Source organism: Patagioenas fasciata, chromosome 3 (genome assembly GCF_037038585.1).
Source record: "Patagioenas fasciata isolate bPatFas1 chromosome 3, bPatFas1.hap1, whole genome shotgun sequence".
Lineage (NCBI taxonomy): Eukaryota > Metazoa > Chordata > Aves > Columbiformes > Columbidae > Patagioenas > Patagioenas fasciata.
The window spans coordinates 94,263,392-94,276,469 of NC_092522.1; the positions used below are offsets into that span (position 1 = coordinate 94,263,392).

Sequence of the window (13,078 nt, forward strand, 5' to 3'; positions counted from 1 at the left end):
GCCTCCAGCTTCCCATGCTGCATGTTCCCCTGCATCCCCTCCCTTGACTGTCAGTTCCTCCCAGGAGCCACTTGCATTTAAAAACATAGCAGAAACTTAACCCTAGTTTTAAATTGTTTTCCTTTTTTGTCACATCTATTTTTCTCATGGAGAGGTATGGTAAGTAGTGAAATCCTGTGGCCAGGAACAGGGGCAAATTTGGGGAAGAGGATGCTTCTCCAGGGCAGTGGCTCACTGTTCCCTGTTAAACTACATCTTGAAATGACACCCATGCTAGTACATTAAACTTGCACAGAAACATTTTTGAGCACTTATGTTGAATGACATGAAATAACTTGGCATCTCTACTAGGATCTCTGCTCTACTTCAAAGCAAGGTGGCTCCATACAGACTGCCTCCTGGAGGTAGTTCTTGGAGCACCCCAACTCCCAAACCACCATGAAAAGTTGATGAGAAAGTGCTAGTGGGCAGAAGACCAAGAGCATGTCAAACAGCCTTCTGTTGGTTTACTATTGAGATACTCTGACATCTAGGAACAGTCCCAGCTTTGGTTTAATTCGTTAGTAAAGTAGCAGCCTAGGAGTCTAGGTTCTGCTTTATGCTGAAGCCTCTCCTCTAGATTGAAGGGTTCAAAAGGACAGGACAACTCTACCATCCTCCCCTCCCAAGCAAGGAGAAGACTCTTTTGGCAACACTGACATACAGGGCTCAGTCATTTCAGGACTGTGATATAATGCCATTCTAGCACTTTCTGTTCTTCCATTCCTGTGCAGAGCAGATTTTCCTCGTAACTTAGGTTTTCAGCTTGATATTTTTATCCCAGTTTGGCAAGAAAATGAGGTTTATGCTGACAGTTGATTGGTTTCTTCCCTGTTTTCTCCCCACACCCTCCAATAACATAAGACATTATTAACCCACTGGAAAAATGCAATAAAATTTTGCACAGGCATAGATATTTTTGAGGGATTAAATTCTTAAAAGTTTCATGAAATAGGTAGTTCTATAAAAGCCCCACAAATATTTCATTAGTGTTATCTTTATTAGCATCACAGAATCTACACAGCAATTCAATCGCAAGACATTCATAGGGAACGAGGCCCCACTGCTCCCAGAACCACACATTACCTTAAAGTCTGTGCTGCCATTTACATGTTTGACCAAGATCATCCAGGAAGGATGTTTAAAATTCCACCTTATCAGAATTTTCTACTTGCACTACAGAGCACACTTCATACTCTTCTTGCTTGCCTTTCATAGATAACTGAGATGTTAACTTTCCAAATCACATCCTATGTGTATGAATGAGAGTGAGATGCTTCAGTTTTCTCTGTCTACACAGAAATGCCTATAGGCATGGCAGGTACTTAAGTTTCCATCTGAAGAGAATTCATTCACTCTCATCAAGCAGACACAACAAAATAAAATGAAATCCTGTGCCTAATGATAGGCTGCTAGTGCAGAGATAAGTCAGCATATCCCACCTGCTGCCATGTGCCACTTTAGAGGGCATAAGCCAGCCATATGTATATGTCTTATGTACTGTAGAGCATAAAAAATGGCAACTCAAAGTTCACACATCAATCCTTATCTTACTCCTGGCCTAAGTTTCTAAACCCACAATTACAAACTGCTAATAGAAAAATGCAGAAAAGGTGCAGTGGAGCAATGATTCAAGGAATTTAACATCAAAAGGGGTTTTTTATGCCAGTTTTGTTGACACTGTTGCTAACAACAGTGTTACTAGTCATTTTAAGATAAAAATAGAACAAAAAAACAACTGACTTTCTTCACTTGCCCTTCTGCCAAAATGTCTCAGCCACAGCTGCCAATCTTTCAGAAAGCTCCTGACAACTTCCACAGAAAGGAAACATTCTCTAGAATAATCCTGCAGCAAACTGAGGGTTGAAAGCGATGCATTCAGGCAACTATAAAGTTATCATATGAAATAGTATCTCTAGAACAGTACACAGATAGGTTCCAGTCACTATCGCAATGTACTTCTCTGAGAATGCCTTTGGAGTCCAAGGAAGAAATCAAAATCACCAGCAAAGAAGTCTTGTTTTTTGTCTAAAAGGTCACACTGGCACATCTACATACAGTAATTTGAAACATTCTTCCACTGCAAGTTCTTTTTCAAATAGATTAGTTGATACACACCACTAAAAACATACTACAAAAATTGTATTGCTTGTCTCCATTAGAGTTGTCACCTGCTAAACAGGACTATAGCTTGGACAAATCTGTGAAACCTTGTGCCTGAAATTCCTTGCAGCTCTGGTTTTAAGGTCTACATCTAACTAAATGATCAAAATTTACAAACTTACAAGTTGGAGGGAGACAGAAGAAATAATCATACCAAGAGAAAGGAGGGGTTAAACATCGAAGAGACTCAGGAAGTATTAGTTGTTTGGGCTGATTTGTCTGGGCTTGAGAATTTCATTTTGGAAAAAAAAAAAAGTAAACCCTCAAGTCAAGTTTATAGAGCACCAGACAGTTCAGGCTTTATTTATCTACACGTCATCATGATGAGGCTTAGAGCACCTTTTTCGAGACTTAGTGATCCAAAACATCCCAGTAGTTTGATTCCTCCACAGGTGCTGTATTTAAGTGTACCCCATTGAAATACATTTTCCATATTGCTACATTCACACCCTCCTCACTCATCTTGTCTGCACTACCCACTTCTACCTTCAGTATTTTCACTGATGTGGCAGTGGGACAATTCTAAGTCCCAGCAAGAGTCAGAGCTTTCAGAAAGCTCTGCTTTGGTCTCACTCTTTCCTCATAGATCAGTTTCTTTTTCAACTTCATTTCTTTTGCCTGAATTTACTTCAATTACCTGATATTTTTCTGATAATGTAGTAGCCATTAATCACTAGTCACTTTTTCTGTAACATCAATCTCCATTTTTCGTAGACCATTAAGCTACACTAGAAATCATTATCCCATAGATCATTTTTGTATATTCTTCTAAGCTTCTTAAAAACAACAAAAAGTTTTATCCAACTATTTGAACATTTGGTTGTCTCGATGAGCCACAGAAGCATCAACCGCACCCCTCTTAATCACTTTATGGTTTCCATAGTTACAGATATGCATGGAACACAGAAATAAATATTTTTAAATTACACAAGTCTAACAAATAAGGTTAATGGCATGAAACAGTTTACAGTCAGGACAGATATAAAATTTCAGTTGTCATTCAAAAAAAAAAAGAACTCACCAGAAGCTTTCCACTCCATTTATCTATTTCTATATTTACAAATTGTAGTACAAATATACAGATGCTCAGAACAAAACTGTCTTTAATAGTGCATAAGCATGCACATAATCTCTGCGGGAATTTGCACCATAAGACCATTATTTATGTTTCTATACTATACTTTTATATAAATATTCTTTTATACAAACTGTGTCAAAACAAAAGTAGTAGAGAGGTAAGAGAGATTTTTAATTTCTTTGGGGGTATAGAATAGAAAATAATTTAGGCCAAAAGAAACTGGAAATGTTAAACTGCAGAGCCAAATTCTTGAAATCAAAAAAAAAGTTCATGGAAGAAAAAGTGAGTGGGTCAACTGATGGAGGTCACAGGGGACTTGATGGGCATGAATTAAATTCTGATTTTGTACTCTCTAACACACACACAAAAAATAAAAACAGTTAGAGACTCTCCATCCTTGGAGACATTCAGAGCTCAGTAGGACACGGCCCTGGCATCCTGATATACTTGGCCCTGCTCTGAGTCTAGGGGATCTCCAGGGGCCAATTCAAACCTCAACCGTTCTGTGATTCTTGGCCTTATAGTTCTTCAACTATGAAAAGCATTACTACATTTGCGATACTTTACTGTCAGGAGGTCTGCTTCCTTTTTGTCTCACTATCTACATAGCTTTCTGCCCTAAAGCAAACAGTACATAAAATGTGAAAAGTTCCGAGTTGGAGAGGGACTGTGCTCACACAAGGGACTATGCAAAACCCACAGCAAATTGACCTGATTTCTTCCAGGAGCATATAGCGGTGTATAAACATAGATATTCCCCTCAGCTATCTGACATCTTCAGATTACCACCACCAAATGCTGCTGGAGTGACTGTGTGCTTGAAAGCTTCCAATATCAGTTAGTGAGAATCAAGTTGTCTTCTATTATGTTTATCATAGATAGATAGATAGATAGATAGACAGACAGATAGATAGATGGATGCATGTCCAGAGATTTCAGATATTGTCTCTATCCTGTGTTGAAGTAGCATGTTAACAGCTGATGGTGTTCCCTCTAGATTTGAAAGAGACTCTGCCTCAAACCTGTATTTGGAGTTCCCAACTTGTGAAACACACGTCACTGTTGAGTCACTCAGGGGCACATACTGGCCCTGACAGTCACTAGGAGCATAGGATGACCAGGAGATCTGTCCTGGATGCTTCTGTCTTTAGGGACAGGAACAATGGACACAGGAGATAAGTAAAGCTTACAGAGATTGCTTGGATCCATAGGAAGAACAGCGGAGTTGAGACTAACGGAGAGCTAAGCAGCCATGATGTGGAAATCCGGGGTTGTGGGGAAGAAGATGATCATTACTGGCTGTGTGAATGGGGATAGAAGTCAACAAAGGATGGCTGGCAGCTCAGGAATATTCCCAGAGGGAATAAGCTGAATATACAGCAGTGACAGTCATCTTAGGACATGCCTGTTTTTTATGGATGACATAACTACCTGTTTGGGGAATGTAAGGGAGCGTGTACAGCACATTCAGATCTGTCAGTTCAAACAAATGCCCAAAACCACTCTGGTTGAGAGGAGAGAAAGCAGATTTTTTATATGTTGCAAGATAATCTCATTGGAGTGATCTCTGCTGTGCGGATTAACAGAGGCATTCTCTGATCGCTTTGCTCGTCTTTCCAGTCACAGGGAATTGCACTGGATGACTATAAGCTCTGCTGACCCAGAATTTCCCTCTGTTCCTCGCCAACTCTGTGCTGGGAAGTTCTGGCTGCTGAGTTTTGCTTACAGCTCCCACACCCCCAAGTCCACACAAAGCCTAGAATAAGGCTGTCAGAGCCCTACAACCAGACTGTGAAACTGAGAATATAATTTGCAAGTGATTGAGGGAGGGAGAGCGCAGCACCAAAGGTGCCTGGGCAGCCCCACGCACGGCCCAGGCTCACCCACATTGCCAGGGATGCTCGGTGCGCTTGCCACTGTCCTTGCCACTGTCCTTCTGAGGCTGAGAACAAAGATCTGAAACAGTCTCTGATTGGCTACAGATACTTTTTTATGTCACGTACAGATAACAAACACAATCCAGATAAACCTGGAAATGTAAGATTAAGTAAATGAAATAATGACAAACCTCTACCAGTTTGATCCTTCATGTTTTAACTTTTCTTAAGCAAGCAAGAGCAAACACTCTCAGTGAAAGAGAAAAAATTCATATTTTATAATTGTACATTATTTTTGTATTATTTAGTTTTCAGAATTAAAAAAAAAATAAATATCACCATACTGGAAACATCAGAACTTTTCACACTTGGGGGATGTTAAGTATCACATGGTACCTACTTATGAGTATTTTGCAACAGTTAGTACTGCCCAGACACGATTCTGACAAAGCATCAACTAGGATCGTGCCCTATAGATGTTATACACACTCATGATTCACAGCTGTCCCAGAACCACCCTTTAGTTTGTAGTTTTCTTCACACAAAAATACTTAAACTTGGTCTTTTCTTATGCATGTAAATACCTGCAACGCTTATAATTACAGAAGGTATATTCTTCCCGCTTTGATATCATCATTGCAACTTTTTATCTGTTTATAACAGTTTTTTTTAAAAACAAGCATACAATTTATTTGTGCAACACTCTGAAGATCAGCAACCTGACTGAAAAAGCTACCAGACTATCCTGAGAAACCACAACATTCCACATGAGTTGGCTCAACATCTTATTTGCATTTACTCCCTTACTGAAAGGATGACAAAGTTTTTTGGCTTTAGGGGTTTTTTTCACATTTCGTCTTTGTTGATCCTACCTTCTGAGATGTCCATGGTCCTTTCTCTTAATTCTCCCACCTCTCGCTCCAGGTGCAGAGTCTGAGGCTAAGTTGGTTAAGTCTGTGCTATCTGTGCTATCAAGCTCGAGCACAAAGGAATCTCAGTAAATCTGGGATGGAAGATTTGAGGAAGGGGAAGAGAGAATATCAGTGTTCTACAACAAATTTGATTGGATATCTAAGATTTAAAAAAAAATAGGAAAACCAATGTAGTTTTGGTAAGGAAAAGTGTGGACTTTTAGGAGAGTAAAGATTACAGGGTGACTGAGAAAGGGATAAACAACTGTGAGTTTGAATATGGAAGATTTAAAAGATAAGGAAAAGGAAAATGGGGCAGGAAAATGCAGTAGGAGTTTTGTGCCAGTGTAAGAATATTATAAGTTTTTTAACTAATCCAAACACTGCACTGTTAACAGCCAATTCACAGATGATTCCCAGTATCAATTTCAGAAGTTTACTGTCCCAAATTTAAAATACTACTGGCAGACCACACAGGGAAAGAGGAGAGTTTCAATAAGGTAAGAAGATGTAAAGCAGTGCAGAACATTACAGTTGGGAAATTCAAACAGTAATGGTATTTCATTATTCGATGAAGTTACTGCTACAAAAACAGGTTCAAATACTGAGATCAGAACTTTGTTAGATGATGAGGCAATCATTCTGATCTTCTGCACTTACCTGTATATTCACAGATACCTAATGAGGCTTTGTATTTCCTAAACAAATAAAAGGCATATAGCATATGATGACTTATGAGTATGGTGGGAAGAGGTAACGGTTAAGGATATCCTGCCATTTTATTATCAGAAAATAGAGGGATGGGTACTCCATGGTGGCACAAATATAGGGACCATGAGCCCTCAGTCCACATTTACACATCAATAGACACGTGTACAGTCTGTTCAGCAGACACAAGCAATCTTTTTGGTCAGGTAACTGATTTGTGTGTCACAGGTTTCTGTGTGTATCAGGAGCTAGAAGAAATTTAATGATCAGCTAGATCCTTCTTAAATGCTAGCTCCCCAAGCACTTCCACCTTATATAAAAGAAATGTCTCAGCAACTAAGGAGAGAAATCCCTTCTCTCCATCTTAGTCACCTTACAAAGCAACAGCTTCTACAACTGGTGGGGTCCATCTGCTGTTGCTTAAACTAGGATCACCTTTCCTACATTCAGCTGTTAGCTGTATTTAATGTTAAGTATTTGGCCATATTTGAAGTTGCTGAACACTAACCACAAGCACTGGGTTTGCAGGAAGCAACGGTATTTCTGATCACATTGGTACGTCTGGAAAAGAATAACTTTCAGATATATTAGTCTCTTACTGGGTCCAAAAAGATGGACCATCTTTTGAGCTGAAAATATCATTTTGACCAGCCCACCTAGTAATCTTTCTGTGCATAGTACCAGCCCTCTCAGTTTTGATTTGATCCCTGCTTATTCATGTGAATCCATCTTTGAACTTTTTTTAAAAATTCAGATTATGTAATGTAGCCACCAGAATCATCCCAGCCAAAAAAATTAACTTTGGTTATTTGAATCCAAACCAGACATAATAGACAAAACAGGGTTTTATTTCAGTAATATCTGTTATTTCTAGAATGTTAGTGTAATCATTCGTTTTTTTCTCTAGTCTATAATTAATTTTAACTCTATACTGAAATACTTTAATGGGGTCAGTAGATTACACATTAAGGTTAGCACTGTTCTACTCGGGTTCTCTCTGTAAGTTTTAGGTGATTATACTAAAACCAGTGGTTTATCCCAGCTTAAATACGACTGGTTTACTGGAGGTCAGACTCTTCTGGCCATGTTGTCTTCAATAATTTTCTTTTAACCACTTCAGCTCTTTAATGAATACAGTGTAAGAGGGAGGACTTGGGGGATGAGGTGTCCAAGAAGAAAGAATGTCCAAGAGGACACAGACAAACAGGTAGAAAGCTTCAAAGTAGGGTGAAAAGTTAAAGAGGCAACGATAATTGGATGAGAAAATTTCAGAGAGACACAACAGGGAGAAAGTAGGACAAATATCAGGAATTAAGAGGAAACAAGTGTGCTAGAAAAGCAACAAAATTGGGTTGTTGTCTTGTCTCATATGAAAGGAATAGAGAATGGAATTCTGGAACAGAGATGATTGCACAGACAAATAAAACTTACTTCAGAGGAAACTCTGTTTCTTTTCCTTGGTTTGGATTTTTTTCTTTGGGTTTGGGTGGGTTGGTTTTTTTTCAGAAAAGAAAGAAGGCATTTGGGGATTCAGGTTTATCTCTTCAGAAAAATGCTTTTTGGCAAGCTTTACATCTCTTCAGGCAAAATCAGCATAAGATGTTAACAAGCCTACACACACGTGCACTATGACAAACCACCTAACAAATGAACTTACAAGGGCTCTCAGTGCACAGTGGAAAACAGTGGCAGATTGAATGTGAGACACTACAGCTCTAAATGGAAACAAAACACATCCAGCAGCTTTTGAAATAATCATGCAGTATTGCAATCTTTTATTTGCCAATCTTTCACGCTTTTTTTCTTTTCCCGTATTTTAAGGGAACTAGACCTATTCTGAAGTTTAACATTCAACCACTAGAACAACACTTTTCTTCCCTGAGCAGCGGTGACAAGAGTATTGCTACACTTATAGGCATTGGCTGCTTGCAGAATACGATAGAACTGAAAGGTTTAAGATCTACTCTGAGTGTCGTGCTCTGCATAAGTCAGGCTATAGTACAAAGATTTTTGTAAGATTATAATGGCTGTCTTTCAAATTAAAGCAGAGGTGACTCCTCAGTTTCTAAATTTACGTATGTTCACTTATCTCCCATAAGAAATGGTACTATATATAGGGATTTAAGCATTTTGTTTGAAAGACATTATGCCTTGTGCAAGCACAAGTAACTTTTTTTTTTTAAAGCATTTATGGTATTTGGTATACTTAGTCACTCCAAAGAGTTTACAAGACAAAAACTTAAAAGATGGTGTACACTACATTAATCTTGAATGCTGCTCTCTTGCTGTTTGAATCATAAGTTCTTTGCACTTGTTTAATATAATACTGTGTGACATTTAAATTTGAAAAAGGAGTTACTGGGCAGCTAAAGTTAGTCATCCAGAAAGCTATCTGACATAAAGAAGGAAAAAAGATTAAGTAAGTACATACCTTTCAGCTATTCAGTAAGATAAACTGCTAAGAAATAGCAGTTATGGTTAAAATATATGCTGGGCAGGTATATACTTAAAGAGAACAGAAAAATAAAACCAAGAATAGAACTAAGGAGGAAAAGGTGATTTCTCAGCCCATAAACGTTGAAGTAGATACATTTAAGACATAGATATAGCCAAAAAATAGAGTTCTTAATCACCTAAAATAAAAATAGAGTTCTTAGTCACCTAAAATAAAACCCTAAAATGCAGATTGCTATCAAACAAATTGAAGGCAGTAACCAAGCAAAAAGATAGCACAATATGCAAGATGAGTTTTGAGAAAACAGTCATTTTACAAAGCAATATAATGTGTTGTACACCAGGAAGCTCTTCTTGCCATAATTTAGCACTTCCAAAAAAGCGGCTTTTAAAAGCAATTGTTAAAGCAGTTAAATCCCAAATCTGATCCTTCTGGGGCTAAACCAGAAAGACAGTCATTTTATGTTGATGGTGGTTTAGAACTAGCTCTGTGTTCACAATTTAATGCATTTTCATCCACTTACTGTCTACATAGTTGCTTCTGTATAGTTTTAATTCATTACACAATGTATAATGTAACACTGGGATGCTAAATACAGCATTATTATCTATTAATTTATTATTTATTTATAAATTAGCTTATAATAGAAATAAAGCCTGTAAGCAACACTGCCTCAAAACTTGCCATTCTATAGTCTCAAAATTGGCAGGTAATCAGAAAAATAATCAGAAGTTGAAAACAAAATGAAAAATGAAAGCAACCTAATAAGGATATTGACAACCTGTGTGCCGCTGACTGTGTAAACAGTGTTCTACCTTTAAAAAAGAAGAGAAAAATAAAAAAGGTAAACCTTCCAAAGTAAAGTTTTAAAAATCTCCATGCTCTACAGTGAAAACAAGCTATCATTTCATGCATCAAATGAAGGATTAAATCCAGTCAGTTTACTGAAGAAAGCAGTAACTATGGATATTTATAGTCAAAGAAGAGAAAGTAATTAAGCAGAACACAGTGAGCTGACCCATGACCATCAGAGTGACAGGAGTCTCACAAACACAGCCCCAGATCTGTCAAGCTTCCAGCTCTCTTCCCAGTGGATACTTGGGGAATTCAGGCAGGAAGTCCAGAGAGAACTGTACCTGACAATTTGCAGCAGATGCTGAGACTCCACAAAGCTTTCCCTACAGCAACTTTTGATAGTGTGTGTCTCTTGGCATTACAGAAGGAGCAGTTTCTGAGAAACAAAGAATATACTAGCTAAGCCTCCCTGAATCTTCTGTAGCTTGAAGCATTAAGCTTGCCCCATAGTTTTGATTCAGCAGAAACAGCCTGCAAGGCTTACGACACATCTCTTTTGTATCCCAAACCTGTCAGTCAGCTTTTTTTTACAAAAACAAGTAGTTTCTCCTAAATCAACCAGACCACCTTGGGTTTTCTCCAATCAACATCTTAGCCTCAGGAGGTCTGAAACATTTTAGCCCAGACTAAGTTAAGCAAAAACTCTTCCCTTAGCTGACTACTGATCTTTATGAATACTCTTAGTCAGTCAAACTACACCATTTTCATTACCTCAAGATTATGTGTAACAAATTTTCAGCAAGAGTTTCTGACTGTCTAATTGCATGGCCAGAGAGTTAAAAAAGATTTTGATCTTCACAGGTCTATGAATTATACTCGAGAAATGGAAAAAGAATTGTCCAACACTAATAATTTCTATCCTGAATAAAATATTGAAAGTTGAATTGTGTGTTAGTAAAATTTTCTTATCAGTGTTTGTCTTTAATGTGGTCGGGGGGGGAGGGAATGAACTCTCTATAGAGGAATATATTCACAACTTCCCACGCATCGCAGACTACATAAGACCATAGATACCCTCTTTGAAGAAGGTCAATTTATGTAGGAGACAAAAGGCTAAAATTAATATCTGCTGTTGTATGAATTTTCAGGTTGCCAGTAGGGGAAAAAAGGCGTAGGTTTGCACACAAGATTCAGATGGAGTGTGTAGAGTTTCAGTTGAGATAAGACTAAATATAGGTTTCTAAATGTGTCTACAGGCCACCACTGCTGTCTGATTTCCTACTGTAACTAATAAAAATCTATAGTAGGATTCAAATGCCTCAACAATTACATTCAGTTCTACCTGAAATGCCTTAACAATTCCAAAATGCAAGTGTGGAGCTGTCAGGTATGACATGGGAATTACCTGAGAGCCACCCTCACCTGTGATGATAGCTCCTGAAAGCTACAGTAAAACTGCAGTACCTGATGTGACACCAGATGACATGGGGCTCTGCTTCCCTAAACAGGCACTATGGCTGAGAGAAATTCAGAGCAGATTTAGGTCAGTTCAGAGGAAGCTGAAACCCCCTGAGACACACCAGTCCCCTCCAGCGCACACACAGCTCACATAAAATGTGGGGGTTCTCACGTGGAACTAATTCCTACTCATTCTGACAGGTAAATGTATTGACATAATCTTGGACACCTCACCAGCCTCCTCTTTAATGGTCTATAGAAGTGACCAAGGGGGCAGCTCGCCTAATGTGAACAACAGGCTCTACTAAACACTCACTGATCAGCAAAACATATACTTAGGTGTACACAGCAAAGGGGTATAACCTGCAACACAGGATATCCACAGATATGCAAGAGTAAGGTTATATCACTGCTGAAAGCATAGGCATAAAAAATAGAATGATATAGGAAAAGCAGGTGGATGAAGTCTTCTTCCATTTAATACCCTAATCCCCCGTGTTGCTTCTCCTGCTACACAGGTAGGAAGTTGTCTCTGGGGTCTCTTTAACCCACCCACAAAGACTGTCAGACCAGTCCCTGAGAACAGGCTAGGAAAGCACGTTTCTCTACATCTAAAAGAACAGATCCAAATAACCCTACAGGGAAAAGATGTCAGGCTGACCAAAGTCTTGAGAGCAGGTTGCTAGATGGACCTTCAACAGCCACACCCCCATTTGTAGAAGCTATTGGGCCAGAGATAATGAAGTTACGGAGAGAAAAATAAACTTTGCCGATGCACACATAGGCAAGTAATAGGATACATGAGTTTCGATCATCTACCACATTGCAGAGATGCAAGTTACACTAACATGAGAAACATTCCCACAACATACAAATATTTCCTTCAGTCATGGCAGCACAAGCATTATGTGCATGCTCATCTTTAGAGAGTCCCAGCAACATCTGTTCATCTCTACAATTAATCAGTATTTCTCAGTAATACTCAACTTTTTACACGGTAATATCCCCAATCGTTTTCACAAAACTCACCAATACAAATGTTTTGTTATGGGAGTCTGCTTTTTATGGGCAAGTTAATTACAAATCTAATAAATTGTTGAGAAAACAACATTAAATTCCAAATTTTCTGTAAATCTGTTGCATGTAAGTTAGTTAACAGGTGTTTTAGCTGGAATACTGAAGTTGCACAGTAAGTGATTAAACTTCAGCCTAAATAACTTGCAGCTCTTTGGTAATCTCAATCTGGATTTAATAAATTATTAGGTTTTACTGGATCCTTTAGGAAAGGTAGATTACATTTTATGAAGATTTTCACTTACTGTCTTACCGATCATTAAATAACCAGTGACAGACATTTTACACCATGTTATAGTCACAGTTTTGGGGAGGGAGTTAGTTTATCTCCTAAGAAGGCTGAGTTGCAAATGAGCCCCTATATTAATGGAATCCGAAGATACTCCACAAAATATTACAGAAACTTTGTCTATAGATTTGCTTGCTTGACATACACTGTTCTGTCCTCAAACCCACATATTATATGTAATAAAATGTATATCAGGTATGTTTATGACAAAATATCCTAAACCCTCACTAA

The 13,078-nt window shown here is 38.3% G+C and overlaps 1 protein-coding gene across 50 annotated transcripts in view; it reads right to left on the reverse strand.

Moving 5' to 3' along the window:
- Positions 1-13,078, reverse strand: part of RIMS1 (regulating synaptic membrane exocytosis 1) — a 316,668-nt gene that overhangs the window by 176,593 nt on the left and 126,997 nt on the right. Inside the window, exon 1 of one of the 50 annotated variants that reach the window (XM_071806891.1) lies at positions 6,030-6,169. The exons of the other annotated variants lie outside the window; for them this stretch is intronic. The gene's annotated coding sequence lies outside the window, so the exon portion shown is untranslated. Of the gene's footprint in view, positions 1-6,029; positions 6,170-13,078 lie in introns of those variants that run through there. 50 annotated transcript variants of the gene reach the window in all.